Consider the following 18,445-nt stretch of genomic DNA (forward strand, 5'->3'; position numbering starts at 1 on the left):
CTGATAAGATTGGTGCTCCAGAATGTGTCATACTGAGAAAGCTCACTGCCCTTTTATCAGCCAACTGAAAAACTTTCCAAAGCTTCCAGGGCATCAGCTCCAACACCCTGATGGAGACCAGATGACAGGCAGACATGATGACACCCAACGGCCTACTTGCCTCTGGGTAATACCACAGAGGCCAAGGAAACAAAAGGACTTCTTGCTCAAATGGCAGGCGACCATCCAATGTGTAGCTCTTTTCCTCCCACATTTTGTCATTTTAAAATGAAAGACAATGAGTTGTGTCACAACAGAAAGGAGGCCCTTCTTAACGCTTTACTTTCTATCAGTCCACTCAGAATCCCTGTTCCCGATCTTCTTGTGTAACTTGCTAGTCTCCCACTTGTGTGAGCCACAGAGACCACAAAAAAGAAGGACAGGTGGCATACCAAAGTGCAGTCTCATCCAAAATCCACAAAACAATTACACTTTTATTGGGTCAATCAAAATGCATGTTATACATGTTGCAAGCTTCCAACGCTCGACTGGCCTCTTCATCAGGCAAAGGTGTTAAAAATGATACAACACACCTTTGCCGGATGGGAAAGCCAGTAGATGTACCACAGTCATGTATGTCTGTTTCCAAAAGTAAATAAAGAGGTAACTATTTTAATTATTTTTTTAGAAATGGAAAGTAAAGAGGTATTCTTCAAAAAAACATTAGTAGTAAATGACTAATGAATGCCCTATATTCAGGTAGGATAGCATAAATGATCACATGCAGAGTCACACTTGGATTGTGTTCCATGACCCTTGTGTTGAGTGGGAATGTTGTACAACTGAACCTGCAACCAAATGCACAACAGAGTGTGTATCTGCATGCACAACAGCATCACATATGTAACTTTGTTTCCACGACCTTGATCTGGATTCAGATGTTCTGCATTGGACAAAAACAGCCCTCTTTTTTTTAGCAGAATTTATGCATAAGATACCATCAGGATTCTGTCCAACAGCTTCTTGGGGGGCTTGAAATGATAACTAATTATTTTTTAATAACAGACTTCCCAAGCTCCAATGATATCTATTATCAGATTTCATCTTGTCCAAATTAAAACCAGCAGATACCTAACAGGATATTCACAGCATCATTCTGTGTACTTCTATTGCTGCAGCACAGATGTTCGGAGCTGCAACGAATGCCAGAGGCTTGGAGAAATTGACATCTGGGTGCTCAGGAGCAAAGGCCCTTTCGAGTGCCAGTAGGCAGTGGCTATTTTAAATGACAAGTCAGCACGGATATGGTTATTATCCCCATGCATTTCTGTGCACATTTATTTAGAGGTCAGCAACTGCCCTAATTCAGCAACTTTCAGTTACAGTGCTACCAAGATTCCATGCCTTTCCAGTTCTTTCTTTTCTTCTTGTTATGTTGTGTGCCTTCAAGTCATTTCTAGTTTACGGTAACCCTAAGGCAAACTTGTCGTGGGGTTTTCTTGGTAAGATTTGTTCAGAGGATGTTTGCCATTGCCACACTCTGAGGCTGAGAGGATGTGACTTGCCCTAGGTCTCCCAGTGGGTTTCATGGATGAGCTGGGAATCAAACCCTCATCTCCAACACTCAAATCACTATGCCATGCTGGAATCATAGAATCTTAGAGATGGAATGAACCATAAGGTCATATAGTCTAACCTTCTGCCATGCATGAATTCACAGCACTCTCTGAAAGAGGCACATTCAAACTGGGCTTAAAGACCTCCAAAGAAGCATTTTTGAAGAGTAGTTATGGGTGAGAACCTCATGACAATTCATTGTTTGTTATCATTCTTCATAATTTTGCAAATGTCCTCATATTCTGGACAGAAAGAGATTTTGAAGTAACCAAAACTACCCACTCAGCTACAGGACTTGAGTGCTTTACTTTTCAGTGTTGGGGCATAGATCCCTGTCTATTCAATCACACTGATGCTGAAGTAGGGTTGCCACTGAGAGGTTCCTCATCTTAAACATCACACAGACAACGGCTGGATCCGCACAGCAGAAATAATCCGGTTTGATACCACTTTAACTGCCATGGCTCAAATCTATGGAGCCAATGCTCCACTCTGGTCCCTCAGCAAACTACAACCCCTAGAATTCCATAGCATTAAGCCATAGCAGTTAAAGTGTTGTCAAACTGGATGATTTCAACAGTGCAGATCCATCCAACTAGAATCTTGTCTTCTCTATACTAGGAACTGCTGTTTCCTATTGAATTGGGCTGGTGCAAAAATGTTTAGATATCTTCATATACTGAATGGGCAGAAAAGGTGGCTTGTTTTTTAAATTTTAATTTATTTGAAACCTCAGAAGTTTAAAGAGAAAACAAGGCTTTCCTTTTTTCTTGGCCCACATCTAGGCCTCCAACCCACATTTTGCCACACAAAGTACACAAGGGGGTTATGTCACAATAAAGCAATGTGCAGTAACAGTGATGTACCTGCATTTGATCTGGCACACGCAGCCCAATAAACAACTGTAATAAAATACACATTAATTTTAATATAGTGGGGTGTTGTTTTTTTAAAGAAAAGAACAAGAGCTAAGTGCTTCTCAGTCCTCCACTGCTTTTTGAAGTCATTGACTCATTGACTTCATACTGAGCACTAAGGTAGCATTACTGCCTGCGCATTTCACCATCTTTCGGTGTAAAAAGAATAAAAGGGATACAAACAAAAAGCTAGGTCACTGAAAGCTGTTTCACAAGGGGTTTTACTTTCCAGATTGCAAATACATATTTAATTCATCCCAACACAGCTTCATCTCAAATAGGGAATGATGGTTTTTGTAACCTGTATCTCCATCCCCCCAAAGACTTCTAAACATATTTACCATGTGCCAAAGTGGAATGTGGGGAAAGAACACTTTCAAATAGACTTCCCATTTTTAAAATGCAACTTTCTGTTTTGTTTTGTTTAATTAAAGCTGAAACGTCAGCAAGAACACCTAGAATATCCTATTCCTCAGCCAGCCTTCTTCCCAGAACTCAAGGCTACCATTTTCAAGTACAGCATGATGTTGAAGGGAGATTCTCTTGCAAGAGTTTCCAAGCATGGAATAGGACAACCTTGAGTTGTGTTCAAAGTTCTCAGAACAAAATATTCGCTCTTGATCTAGAAATACCCATATTCAGGAGCAGTGGCCTCACTAGGGTTGGTGCAACCACAGTGTGGTAACTCCAGACTTGGAGCCACCACGCCAATGGTCGCTCAGGAGTAGATTGGACTACTACAGAAGAGAAAGACTCCAAGATTCCCCTAGAACTGCTTTTGCTCAGAAAGTCATGACATGCCTCTAGACTTCACAAAGTAAACATGCATTCACCTCTGGATTATTGCTAATCTAGCATGGAATATAACCATATCTTCACCACACCAGCATTGTGCTTGGTTCTTTGTGCACAACCAGCACAGGCAGAATGAGCAAACATAAAACCCAGAATTCATTTCAGAAGGACCTTTTAGTGTTTTCTTTTTTCTTTTTGTCATTCACCACATGGCTGAGAAGGTCTCTTGTACAAAGGTGGCATGCTTTTCTGAATCCCTGAAAATCTTTCTATGCATACTAGGAAGTTGTCAATTACAGAAATTTCACACACATATACACATCAAGCCAAATTTCTTTAAGGAAAACATGCAGAGAACAGCTTTCCTGCATGTGCAACTTTCCTACGCTTAAGGGTGCATCTACACTGTAGAAATAATGCAGTTTGACACCACTCTAACTACCATGGCTCCATCCTACAGAATCCTGGGACTTGTAGTTTGTTGAAGCACCAGCACTCTTTGGCAGAGAAGACCAAAAACCTTGCAAAGCTACAAATAGTAGAATTCCATAGGATGGAGCTATAGACTCTTCCCTTGTTATTTATTTGTTGTGTGCCTTCAAGTCATTTCTGACTTATGGTGACCTTACGGCAGACCTATCATGGGGTTTTCTGGGGATGAGAGGGTATAACTTACCCACAGTCAGCCAGTGGGTTTCCATAGCCAAGTGGGGAATCACACCCCGATCACCAGGGTACTACTCCTACACTCAGATGACTATGCCACACTGGATCTCATTTATCCCTTACTCATGTGTAAATCTCAGAGGACCCATAATCAGATGACCTGCACCTGATGCCCTTTCATGCTATACAATTAGAGTGTTATGATTTCTCTTCAGCTGCCATGGCAACATCCTATGGGATCCTGGGATTTGCAGTTTAGGCAATGGGTATATAGAATTCTTAGCCAGAGAACTCTACTGCAAGCCTCAGGTTTCTATAGGATGCAGCCATGGCAGTTAAAGGGAAATCACAGTGCTATAACTTTGAAAGTTATAGTATTATACCTTGTTTTACATTGCAACTTTGGTTTCGCTGACAGAGTGATATGTGTGTGTGTGTATTACTGACATAATATAATAACAGATGGATAGATATGCCAGTGTAATTGTATAGCACACTGTCAGCCAAACAGAAGATGATTTATACAGGCGAGTCTCAATTTATATTGGGGTTGCAGATGTTCTCCAAAGGGACAAAAAGAGGCAGCAACTGCTGATCCCAAGAGGGCATGGCTAAGGTGAGTTGGCTTGCCACCCAATGACAGCTCCTCTTCAGAGGTGCACATGCACAGAGAGAAACTGGTACGAAGAGTGTTCTTCTGCATCTTCTCCAGCAGTCTTCCCAGAGGAAGAAAACCCATCAGGAGAGAGAGGGGTAGCACAACTCTTGCTGGGTCTTCTGCAGCAGATGTAAGATGCAGAACAAGAGAGGCAGTACATCTCCCGTACAGTAATCAACTCATGAAAAATGCAAACCAAAACCCCTAACCCTTGCAAACATATACACACAGATTCCTCTCATTTCACTCACTTCTTAATGACATCAGGATTTAAGATGCCAAAAGGTATATTTTTATTGCTGCATATTTAGTTTTTGCCAATCTGTATTTAGGAGTTAATGTTACTGTTACCCACTTGCTGTCTCCAAATGAATTAAATAGAGGAAACCCTTCCCTCCAGTCACACCAAAATTCCAAAATGCTAGTATGCAAAGGGATCTTGCATCACCTTTGAGACTAACAGCTTGAAAGACATTGTAGCATGAACTTCTATAGACGATGAAAGGTCGTGCTACAACTTCTTTAACACAGTTAGCCTCAAAGGTGCTGCAGGATCTTTCCACATCCTGCTATTTCCAACCAACATGATTATATGTCTCTGGACTGCAAAATCCTAGTTTCTTTATCCTGCTCACACAACCCATTCTAAGCAGGCAAAGGCAATCCCTTCCTTCTGGCAATACTAAGATCTGTTGTCATTTTCTAACCCTCTCAACAATGCCCAGTAAAAGAAACTCATCACTATCAGCTTTCCTTAAGCCAAAACTCCAACTTTCCTCACCTTCCTCACTCCCTGGCCTCTCCTGCCTCATTTAACTATGCAAATACACTGGGAGAACTGGGAATTGTGGGTGAATCTTTTAGTTACGTTTTTCTGTGAAAGCTTGTAAATTTGAAATGTTGTAAATGGAGGTAACATAAATTTGCCCATATTCTATTGTATCCATATCTAGCAATCTCTGTGGTATTTGAGCAAAGCAGATGTCTGCAAGACCTGGGAAAGTATGCACAAATGTGTGCTAGAAGTTTTGCCAGACTCGGCTCAGAGGTTCGCATCATCTTGGCAACGTACAACACATTATGCAAGGAGAGGAAGACAGGCAGGAGATGATAGCAGGATATGCAAAGAGTCAGAAAGGCATTTAGCAATAAATAGGGATTTGTAAATATTAAATGTGAATCTTAATGGCCTCAAACTCTTTGCCAATACATATTACAAGTCAGACGGATTGGCACACAAATGGAGAGGGAAGGAAAGAACTCCGTCTGTTCACCGAAGACAAAAGTTGTGTGTGTGTGTAGATAATAGGATATTAGTATGGAGATAATGGACACACACATCTTATTGAAAACCCATTTGCAATTCATAATAATCACCTGGGCTAATTCCTAAAGCAGCTAGCATACCTCCAATTCCAAATTCATACCCTTTTTCCTTTGACTAAAAGTCTCCTAGAGATAATGCATGTGAAACAATGGCTAATACCTCCTTATCTCATTCTGGCATCAATATGAAGTATTTATTGATTTGTCAAGTAAGAGTTCATTTAGAGTCCAAGTATTTCGACTGCACAGTATTTAATTTTCCCTAATTCACTTTAATTGGTGCCTAACACCAATGTCATTTCAAAGAAAGCACACGCATGCACACATATCTCATGGCAAGGAGAATGTTTAACGCCTATATTATAAAGAGATTGTAGAGATTGTAGAGATAACTGGGTTCTGCCCAGTTATACTATGAAATGTTGTGTTCAATGAGATAACTAAAGAAGTGTGGATTCTGCCTGGAAGTAGATGTAACTGGGGAAAGATCCTCCCTATACCATTATAAGTGTTTCTTACCATTTCACCTAGAATGGCTCCATGCTACAAAATCTGGGTGTTTGTAGTTTGGTGAGGAACACAGAATGCCCTGTAAACAGATACTAGAGCTCTCTGGTAGTGAATTCTAATTCCCTCACTAAACAACAAATCCCAGGATTCTGTAGAATGGAGCCATGCTAATTAAAGTAGCATCACATCATTAGTGCAGTTAACACTAGATTGGCAGATGTGGATTTGACAGGCTTGCATGCCCATGACTGCCTTCTAATGTACTACCCCTAAAACTGACAGCTCCATTCATGGGAGGCCTTCCTGCTTGATTTTGAGGTATCCCCTCTGAACCACACTATTCTGTGTGGTTACAGGGGAAAGCTGGAAGAGGAGATCCAATTCACATTGCAGGACTGGAATACCTGTGGCCTACAGGCCACATATGGCTCCAAGGCCCTTAATGTAGGCCATGGGACCCTCCTGAACACAGACATACCCAGACACACAAACCCCATATCCTCCAGTTGAAAAATAACCAGTTAAAAAGTTAGAAGTGCAACCTTAGGAAGCCTCCAGAAATTATGATTCTGTGTCAAAGGATTGTGTATTCAAGTCTTTTACTGCAAGTCTCAAGTCCAGTCTCAAGCCCTTGCAAGATATTTTCAAGTCAAGTCTGAGCGCCAACTTTTAACAGACAAAAAGGAGATGGAGTGTGTTTCTCAGAGGGGAATAACAAGCGCATTAAGGCAGCATTAAGCTAGGCAGCTTTCTAAAGCTTTAAAAGGATCCTTACACCTTGAGCCCAGTGCCTAACACATTTGCTGTTCCCCTTCAAGAAGTATGCCCCATGCTCTGGAGAAGCATCGTGCATGCTGCTTGAAGTGGCTTGGGCCTGAGTTACTTGAGGGACTGCATCTCCCCATATAATCCACCCCGCACAATCCGAACAACCAGGAAGAACTTGTTGGAAATTCCACCTTCTAAATATGTTATTATTACCCAGATGGCCTTCTCAGTAGCGGCCCCACAAACCTGGAATAGTCTTCCCGACGAGCTCCGTCTTATCACCCCCCTGGAAACATTTAAAAAGAGGCTTAAAACCTTCCTCTTCTGTCAAGCCTTTCCCCCTGGAAAATGAAGTCGTGTACTCTGATCCCATTGACTCTCTACCTCATCCTATTGATTGATTGAATGATTGTTTTTAGATTGTATATTGTATTTAGTGCTCTTGGTTTTATCTATTTTATGATGTTTTTGTAATTGGTTTTAAACTCTATGTAAACCGCTTTGATCTTTTTGGAAAAGCGGTACATAAATAAAATTTATTATTATTATTATTATTAAGTGAATGATGCCAGCAAGTCGGTCATTAAAAGTATACAAGTCGCAAGTCGAGTTGAGTAGATGCATCATTTATTGCCAAGTTGAGTCCAGGTAGATTACCGCACTACACTCTTGTGGTGCTGCTATTCCACATCACACTATTGACTCATGTTCAATTTGTGGTCTACATGAATTCCTAGATCCCTTTCACATGTAGTCTCATTCAGCCAGGTGTCCCCCATCCTATAGCAGTCCTTTCATTTTTCTGTCCTAGGTCAAGTACCTTACATTTCATCATGTTGAATTTCATTTTGCTGGGCCAAAACTAAAAAAATGAAATTCAACACGGAGAAATGTAAGGTTGGGGCAGAAAAATAAAATGCACAGATATAGGATGGGGGATACCTGGCTGAACAAGACTACATGTGAAAGGGATCTAGGAGTCCAAGTAGACCACAAGTTGAACATGAGTGAACAGTGTGATGCAGCAGCTAAAAAAGCCAATGCAATTTTAGGCTGCATCAATAAATGTATAGTGTCAAGAGAAGTAATAGTGCCACTGTATTCTGCTTTGCTCAGGCCCCACCTGGAATACTGTGTCCAGTTCTGGGCACCACAATTCAAAAAGGACATTGAGACACTGGAGCATGTCCAAAGGAGGGCGACTAAAATGGTGAAGGGTCTGAAAACCATGCCCTATGAGGAACGACTTAGGGAGCTAGGTATGTTTAGCTTGGAGAAGAGAAGGTTAAGAGGTGATATGATAATCCTGTTTAAATACTTGAAGGGATGTCATATTGAGGAGGGAACAAGCTTGTTTTCTACTGATCCAGAGAACAGGACCCGGAACAATGGATGCAAGCTCCAGGAAAAGAGATCCCACCTCAACATTAGGAGGAACTTCCTGACAGTAAGGGCTGTTCGACAGTGGAACAAACTCCTTCCTCAGAGTGTAGTGGAGTCTCCCTCCTTGGAGGTCTTTAAGCAGAGGCTGGATAGCCATCTGTCGGGGATGCTTTGATTTAGATTTCCTGCATGGCAGAATGGGGTTGGACTGGATGGCCCTTGTGGTTTCTTCCAACTCTACGATTCTATGATTCTATCTGCACTGGATGCCTTCTGTTGTATTCTGGGATTTGAAGTTTAGGGGCATTTAGTTGGCCAGAAAGCTCTTAAGCCTCACTGAACTACAAACCTCAGAATGCTGCAGGAGGCAACCAGAGCAGTAAAAGTGGAATAGCAGCACCATAAGAAGGTAGTGCAGTAATGTAGCATGTCAAGTCACTGAAGTGACTTAAGTCTGACTTGAGTCCAAATCTACAGACTCAAGTTGACATCACTAGAAGATGCATAAAGGCCATAATGTAGTAAATGGTATGAGGGGAAAGTTATGCAGTGAGGAAGTTATTACATAATGAATGGAATCCTATTGGGCAGTTATGGATATATATACAGTTAAGGAAGGCAAGCCAGCTCCAACAGGCCTCTGAGGGAGAGCAGATCTGCTGGACTTTTCCCCTTCCCTACTGTCATTCCCTTCTCCTTTTGTGTCTTGTCTTTTTTAGATTGTAAGCCTGAGGGCAGGGAAATGTCTAATTTACAAATTGTAAGCCGCTCTGATAGCCTTTTGGATGAAGAGTGGGGTATAAATAATAATAATTATTATTATTATTATTATTATTATCATCATCATCATCATCCCTACATAGAGGGCTACCATCAAAGTCCCCCAAACCCTACTGGGATCAATGTGAGTCCATTCCACTACTGATCGAGAAGCGGCTGCCTGACAACTTCCAGAATCCCCCAGTTTGCGGAACTAGTTTTTCCAAAATAGTAGCTTTTCCAAGTTCTACTCTTTGTGCCTAAAAGAGGGGAATATGCTGTGCTGTAACTTTGGCTCAAGAACTATTGAGAACAATAGCAGCTGGTGGCTCCAACATCAACAGGGAAGCTGTCCAAGATGCTGAAGAATTTGGGGGAAGAACCCCAGCAACTCCTTTAAAGTTCATACTAAAACCCAGAGTGGATTCATCACATACATCCCAGGCCCTCCCTACCTGACAATGTATCTCATCACAAGTTCAGACAATAGGTTCAGTTGCCTTGGAAATGGTGAAAGCACCGTGAGCAACTTCTGCACTTTCCACATTTCCCACCTGCCACACGCAGCCCATAGTCAGAAATAATATATTGTGGTGCTGGATTCCTGCACTACTTTGAATTTCTGTTGAGTCACAAGACATATATTCTCAGTGATTTTGCAGATATGGACACCCACCCAAGTGGCTGCAATAACATTGTGACTTCCTAGATCATGCTGCCAGCATACCAGGTTGCTTTGGCAACATCATTAAGGGCTGGCTGAGTCATGTTGATTAGGTCCCAAGACGTCGGGCAAACCTTCCCATAAGGATCTAGCACCACTACAGTCTCTAGCAGATGATTAATATCCTTTGGTTTTGGTGGAAATGAGCATAACCTTCGATGAAATACTCCTGGTCACCGAATGATTCTGTGCCACAGTCAGAACCAGTCCATGTGTTAGGACAGAGATTTGCACATGGGAAATGGCCATCATAGGTGGGGAAGAATGCTGGGTGACCTTATGCACAACCCCTCCAACAGAGCTGTCCGTGCATTCAGCTTCATGTTGTATGTAGTTGCATTCCTTCAAGTCATTTCTGATTTCTGGACACCCAAAGGGGCTCAGACCTTGGCAAGATTTGTTGAGGGGTGTCTTTCCCTTCCTCTGAGGGTTACAGTGTGTGACTTGTCCAAAGATACCCAGTGGGTTTTCCTGGCTGAGCAGGGATTTGAATCCTGGTCTCCAGAGTCCAACGCTTAAACCACTATGTCATACTGGCTGTCGTCATGTTGTATAGGAGGACATTATTAGCGGCCATAGAGATATACAAGCATGTGCAAATCTGTCATTAAGCTGATGTGATAAGAGATAAATGAAAATATTATTCTCTGCCTAAATCTTTTCCTTGGGCTGAATGGTACCCAAAGAGTAATCATCTGAAAGCTAAGAGTGCTTTGCTCCTCTTCTCTTTTTCCCCATGTAGGGACAACAGAGGAGGACTTGCTATAAAATGTGAACCAAACACAATCCTCACCTCACATGTGTTTCCCTGGGAGATTCTTTCATACTCCATAGTTATGACAAGTCAGTGTTGTGTTGTAGTAAATATCTCCAAAATTTTGAAGAGTGGCAGTTCCTACCCATCTGGCCAAAGGGTCCAGGGACAGTGAAGATGGGTTCAGTAGCAGTTTTAGCTGGTATCTTTAAGAGAATTTTGGCATTTTGGTCTATGACCCAAAGACATTTGTGGGCACCACCACACCCCAGTGCCATCTGGATTCTGGAAAGCTGAGCAGGCTGGGAGTCCTTCCCTCACTCAAAGTTAGTTTCTGCACACTAGATGTACAGAAATGGAGCTTTCATGTCCTCCCCTTGATCATTCAAACAAATGATATAAATGTAGCCAAAGTCAATTTAAACAGGTCACAGAATCCTGCCTTTCTTGGCAGTGCATCTGGGTTCCCTGAGTGATGGTTTTTTTTTTATTTCAAATATATTCAAAATATTTTTAGGCTAACTTGCAAGGCAAAGCCTCCTCACTGTGGTTTGCAAGATAAAAATTCTAATTTTAAATGTTTCAGTGCAAAGTACACACAGGCCCGGGATTGCTTTGCAATCAAGCCCTGCGCATTTTAACTAAATTCAGTACCAGGATGTGTTTGCAACCCTGGAGCTGTGTGCTGTTAGAAGGAGTTTGTGCTCTACAGCTGCAATGGAAATGCTCCCTCTGTTTGCACAAGATGCTGATCACTATGCAAAAAGCATCAACTTTCATAATGCTCACAATTTTCAACCAATGTCAAAAATGTAAATCCTATCCCTAAGCCCTAATTGAGTTTGGAATCTACCTCTTTCCCCTTCGAGTGAAAACAGCCATACATGAGAAAGACCAGGTGCCCTTATCATGGGAAGGAGAGAGATTCAGAAGAGCTGGGATTTGTGGAAATTGGACTTGGAAGAGTAAGCATTCTGTAAAACCAGCCCTTCTAGCACATGCCTTGGTGAGCTGATTTGCTTGCAACCTGAACATTTCAGTACAAGGGTTCAGTCAGACCTCAGGCTTTGCAAAACTCTGTTTATTCATCATTGCTTTTCCAGCAGCATGTTGATTATAAGGAAAACAAGCCTATGTAGGTCAGCAATGAAGAAAGGGGTGATCAAATGCGTGAATCCCATTTTGGGAGAAAGGCGGGATATACATCCAATAAATAAAGCCATCAACTTTCCTGGAATCAATTCAGCATGACTGTTATTTGGCAGCTTTTCCACATTGCAGAACTAAAGAGTTTGACACCACTTCAGTTAATCCTGTGGAATCCAGGGATTTGTAGTTTGTTAGAGCTAGTCTGTTCAACCTCCTGCCATTCAGGAATACACAATCAAAGCACACAAATCCAGCTTCTGTTTAAAAACCTCCAAAGAAAGAGACTCCACCACTCTCCAACACAGAGTATTCCACTTTCAAACAACTCTTACCATCAGGAAGTTCTTCCTAATGTTGAGGTGGAATCTCTTTTTCCTAGTTTGCATCCATTGCTCCATTTCCTAGTCTCTGGAGCAACAGAAAACAAGCTTGCTCCATCCTCAGTATGGCATCCCTTCAAATATTTAAGCAGGGACATCATATCACCTCTTGACCTTCTATTCTCCAGGCTAAACATACCCAGCTCTCTAAGCTGTTCCTCGCAGTGCATGGTTTCCAGACCTTTCACCATTTTGGTTGCCCTCCTTTAGACACTTTAGCTTGTTAATATCCGTCTTGAATTCTGGTACCCAGAACTGAACACAGATGAGGCCTGACCAAAGTGGAATAGAAATGAAGGACTTGCATGACTGTGGTCTTCACAGTTCCAAGGGCTTTCACACGGATGATGGAGAGACTCATTCTCTGTTGCTCCCAAAGGTGGGAATTGGAATCAATGGGTGGGAAATGCAGGGAAGCAGATTTCAAGTAAACATTAGGAAAAGCTTCCGAAAGTGAAAAGCTCTTTGGCAGTGAAAGAGACTGCCTGGGGAGGTCTGTGGGCTGCCTTTCGCTGGAGACATTTAAGAACAGTCTGTTTTGCCATCTGCTTTAGTTTAGGTATGGGCAACTTGTGGTTTTCCAAATGTCATTGGGTGACAACTCCCATCAGCCCTTGTCAGCATATACAGTAGCAAGTTATGGCGGGAGTTGCTGTCCAAGAATGTGTGGAAAGCCACACATTCCTACTTTAATTGCTGATCCTCCATTGAGCAAACTAGATGTCTCTCCAAGTTCTTCCAGTTGCAAAAACATATGATTTTGTGAAGCAATTCAAAGAAACTCATTTTTAAATAGAGTAAGACCAACATTAATGTTTGGTAAAGCAGAAGGCAGGAGGCAACGAGAAAGACCACACCACAGGTGGATTGACTCAGTCAAGGAAACCATGGCTGCTTTGAGCTTGCAAGACCTGAGCAGGGAGTTTGATGATTGTGGAAGTCTCTCATTCATAGAGGATCTTAGAAGTTTCTTTCTCATTCACAAGGTTGCCATATGTTAAAATCAACAGCAAATAACCACAAAAATAAGGCCAACATGCCACTGCCAGAGTTCAAGCACCTCTTTCCCCATTCAATCCCTTGGCACCATAGGTTACTTAGCACCAGTGTCTGGGCCCACCAAGACATCCATCATTTTGCATTGCTCTGTCTCAATGGTGTTGAAGGGCGTGAAATGATGGATAGTTGTACAAGCCCAGGTGTGAACAAAAAAAGACTTCAGACAGAGGGGAGGAGAACCAGATGTTATCTTGCCAGCTCCCTCCACAGGCCTAGCACTGGAGCAAAGCACCTTGCAAGAGTCAAAACACTGAAATTTTTTTTTGCAGGTTTTGAATTATGACTTATATATACAGTAATTAGAATCTGTTAAATGGCATTGTTATAAGAAAACAGAATAGTCCAAAGGACAGGAAGTGGGAAGTCAGTTTTTAATGGGGTGTGTTGTATAGATGTTGAGCAGTGGTGAGTATGCATATTATGTGATAACTTTTTATATGTTTGTGTGTTGAATGTTTTATGTAATTTTCTAAACTGTTTTTAAATCAATAATTTTTTTAAAAAAAAAAACCAGTCCAAACATAGAACAAAATAAGGATACGGGAACAAAAATAATAGAGACTGTTCCCTGGTGATGAGGAACACTCAGAACATGAAGTGTGCAATTGAGGGGGAGAGGAGTGAAAGAGTCAAAGGGAGAGGGGAAAGTTCGGAAAGAGCTATGCAACAACACAAGCGAGAATATGGAGTTGTGTCTTAACTCCTGGGGCAGAATAAAAAATGCACAGAGGCTCTTGTTGAGAAAAAACGTCTCCTTCCCTCCTCCCCCATCCCATTTGCAGAAGTGGGTTTAATAAAGCCTTGGTTAAGAGGCTTCCCTTGTTCGCCTGTTATTTATCTAGTTTGCATCAAGGACTTTTTAAGAAGGAATTCCCTGCAGGTGGTTCTTGTGTGCCATCAAATGCCTATGCCTCAATTAACACCTACACCAAGTCTGGCTGCCTGCCTTTGAATGTGTCCACGCTGCCCCCTGCTGGTTGGAGCCATAGAACTGCACTGAGGAGGAGGGCAGCTACCTATTACAGCCCTATTACAGCTCTGGTTCCCACACTAGAGCCATCTTCTTCTTCTTCTTTATGTTATTTATTACAAGAATCTAATTTATATTATTTATTATATTATTTATTATTTATTATTTTATCATGCCACTGAATTTAATGGGTCTTGAGCATCCAGCAGATAGCAAGCACCTACTGTGTCACTGTTCTCTCCACCAGGATTCCCAGAGCTATGTCCAAGTGTTATAGTGGGCCCTTATTATTCACTGGGGTTTGGCTCAGGACTCCCCCTCCATGGATACCATCCAATATGTGGATGCTCACATCCCATTCAGTACAATTACATAGTAAAATAGTGTTCCTTAAATAAAATGGCAAAATCATAGTTTGTTCCTGGGAATTTTTTAAAAATATATTTTTAAACTGTGGTTGTTTGAATCCATGGATATTGAGGACTATTTTTTTTTAAAGACAAAACCATTCTTTAAAAGCAGGTTTAAAGGCATCTTAAAAAGGAAGGAAGGAAGGAAGGAAGGAAGGAAGGAAGGAATTTTAAAAGCCAGCATTCAAGGCCAGTTTTTAAAGAAGAAAGGACCTACAAAATAATATGGTTGGCCTTTCTGCTGAAATTCAGCAGGGATGGAACTACCTTGGTTTCCACAGTCTAGATGCATTACTGAGAATCTATTTTCCAGTGATATCATCCAGAATTCACTATGGCAGTTATGGGTGCATAAGCTAGAGTTACACGTTTGTGACTGGTTCGTATGGCCCTTATATATTCACTAGTTTAAAGGGCACATGGAGACTGTGAAAGTCCTCCAGTCCTCACTTACCAGTCAGCAATCATTACAATTGACAAGGTCTGTTTCCCTGTTGATTGAGAAGCAGTTGACTACATTAATATAAGGATAGTCTCTAGATCAAGGGAAGTAACAGTCCCACTCTATTCTGCTTTAGTCAGGCCCCACCTGGAATATTGTGTCTAGCTCTGGGTGCAACAATTCAAGAAGGATGTTAACAATTAAAAAATATAAATAAAACTTTTATTTTTATACCACTTTTCCTACAGATCAAAGGAGTTCACAGTCATTAAAACTCTATGACCCATGTCATAGTACAATATATCATACAAATCCAAAAATACAATCAAAGTTTAAAAACAGATATAACAGCAATCGGGCATCAAATAACAAGCTATTTCAGTAGGGACTAATTTCTCTATAGCGAGTTGGGAGGGTATGCTACCCAGAAGAGATAAGTTTTCAATGCCTTCTTAAAGGCTTCTAATGTCTAACTGAGTCGAATATCTTCCGGGAGCATGTTCCAATGGGTTGGAGCTATTGCTGAATAAGCTCTTTGATACATTGCTGCCAATCTTACCTTTGGCCATTCAAGCACATATTTCCCCGTTGTTCTGAGGGTGCGGGACGGATTATGTAGGGAGAGGCGCTCCCTCAAGTAGCTCGGGCCTAAGCCATGTAGGGCTTTATAGGTGACGACCAACACTTTGTATTGCGCCCGGAAGCTAATTGGCAGCCAGTGTAAAGATTTTAGTACAGGTGTTATATGGTCAGTTCTAGACATTCCCGCGACCAATCTGGCTGCAGCATTTTGAACTAGTTGAAGCTTCCGGACTTGGTACAAAGGTAGCCCCATGTAGAGCACATTACAGAAATCCAAGTGAGAGGTTACCAATCCATGTACTATTGTTTCAAGGTCCTTTCGGTCCAGATAGGGACGCAGTTGGCGTATCAGCCGAAGCTGGTACCAAGCACTCCTGGCCATCGCATCAACTTGAGATGATAACTGTAACAATGAATCCAGGAGTACTCCCAAACTGCGAACTTTGTCCTTTAAGGGGAGTGTAACCCCATCCAGGACTGGGTGGCAAATTTCCCTGTCTGGATTTGGGGCACCTATCACGAGTACCTCTGTTTTCTCTGGATTCAGCTTGAGTTTGTTTTCCCTCATCCAGCCCATTACTGACTCTAGGCAGGCATTCACAGGAGAGGTGCCCTCCTTAGTCACTGTATCAGCCGGAGACATAGAGAGATAGCTCTGGGTGTCATCAGCATAGTGATAACACCATGCTCCATGCTTCCGGATGATCTCTCCCAGTGGCTTCATGTAAATGTTAAATAGCATGGGGGATAGAATGGCGCCCTGAGGGATGCCAGATGTCAGCTCTCTTTTATGAGAGCAGCTGTCCCCCAGCTTCACCATCTGGAACCTTCCTGAGAGGTAGGATCGGAACCACTGGAGCGCAGTGCCCCCGAAACCTAATTCACCCAGGCGTTCCAGAAGGATACCATGGTCGATGGTATTGAAGGCCGCAGAGATGTCCAAGAGCACCAACTGAGTTACACTTCCCCTGTCGATCCCCAGACAGAGATCATTGATTAAGGCGACCATGGCGGTCTCAACTCCGTGTCCCGCTCTGAAGCCAGTTTGAAATGGGTCCAAATAATCAGTTTCATCCAAGACAGCTTGGAGCTGAAAGGCAACAAAGTGTGTCCAGAGTCTGGAAACCATGCCCTGTGAGGAGAGACTTAGGGAGCTGGATATGTTTAGCCTGGAGAAGAGAAGGTTACAAGGAGATATGATAGCCCCGTTTAAGTATTTGAAGTGGTGTCATATTGAGGATGGAGCAAGCTTCTTTTCTGCAGCTCCAGAGAACAGGACACAGAGCAATGGATGCAAACTAGAGGAAAAGAGATTCAACCTCAACATTAGGAAGAACCTCCTGACAGTAAGAGTTGTTCAACACTGGAACACACTCCCTCAGAGGGTGGTGGAGTCTCCTTCTTTGGATGTTTTTAAACAGAGGCTAGATGGCCATCTGTTGGGGATGCTTTGATTGTGATTTCCTGCATGGCAAATGGTTGGTCTGGATGGCCCATGGGGTTTCTGTTACCACCCAGCTCTTTCTGGCTATCTCACTGGAGATCGTTCATAGGAGGGGTTGGAAAAACCAATGAGCTGTTCCCCAATTGAGAGGGGAACAGACCCCCATCAATCGCAGTGGTTGCTACCTTGTAAAGTAAGGGTGCTTCAAGCTGGGCTACACCACTTCGCTATGTAACTAAGGTGTCTATGTAGCTAAGTAGGTGATACAAAATTCCGGCCATGGTCTATTCTTTTTTTTCCTCCCACGTGTTTGATGTGTCCTACAAGACTTCAACTAGTTTCATAGCTAGCCTCTTCCCTATCTCACTGAATCCTAGAAGGTGGCTGTGTTTCTACAGATGTCTTACAGAACTGTCATCACAAATGCTGAATTCCTTTAGGAAGTCATGAAAATTTGATGTAAAGTCTGTATGAGATTGTAGGCATCCATTTTACATTTTGTCTGTCCTTTTCCCTCCAAGGAAGTGAGGGTAACATACCTGGACTCTTCCTGCTGCTTAATTCCTATAAAGCAGCTGAAGGAGCCAAGAGCAAAACCGCTGCAACAGAATTTGAACCCAGGCCTCCCTTGTTCAGCTGTTGACAATGGATCATTAATTAAATAGACGCCCTGAGGCCTTGCCATTCAACAAGAGAACAGTACACGGATTAACATATAAATCACTTCCTCTCAACCAACAGTATATATACCCTGCTCTCTTCCATGCCAGCATTCTCTGCCAGGCACAGCTGCTGGAAAAACGTCAGGAATAAACTCTTCTAGAACGCAGCCTCATAGTCCAAAAAACCCACAAAAAACTTTGGATGCTGGCCACGAAAGCCTTTGACTTCACATTGTACCTTGTACTGCTAATGCTATAATGCACTGGGGAAGACTGCTTAAGTCCAATTACTGGAGAATTCAAAGGTGCAAAAGCCAATAGCCATAGTTGTTTGCCAGGGTACGGTAGATTAATCTGTTCTTGTATGATACACTTCCCCTAGTACATGGGTGAGAAGATGTGATCCTCCAGATGCTGGACTGCAACTCCCATCAGCCCTAATCAAAATTGCCAATGGTAAGGAAAGATTAACGTTTTTCTCAAAAAAAAAA

This window comes from Sceloporus undulatus, chromosome 6, assembly GCF_019175285.1.
Source record: "Sceloporus undulatus isolate JIND9_A2432 ecotype Alabama chromosome 6, SceUnd_v1.1, whole genome shotgun sequence".
Lineage (NCBI taxonomy): Eukaryota > Metazoa > Chordata > Lepidosauria > Squamata > Phrynosomatidae > Sceloporus > Sceloporus undulatus.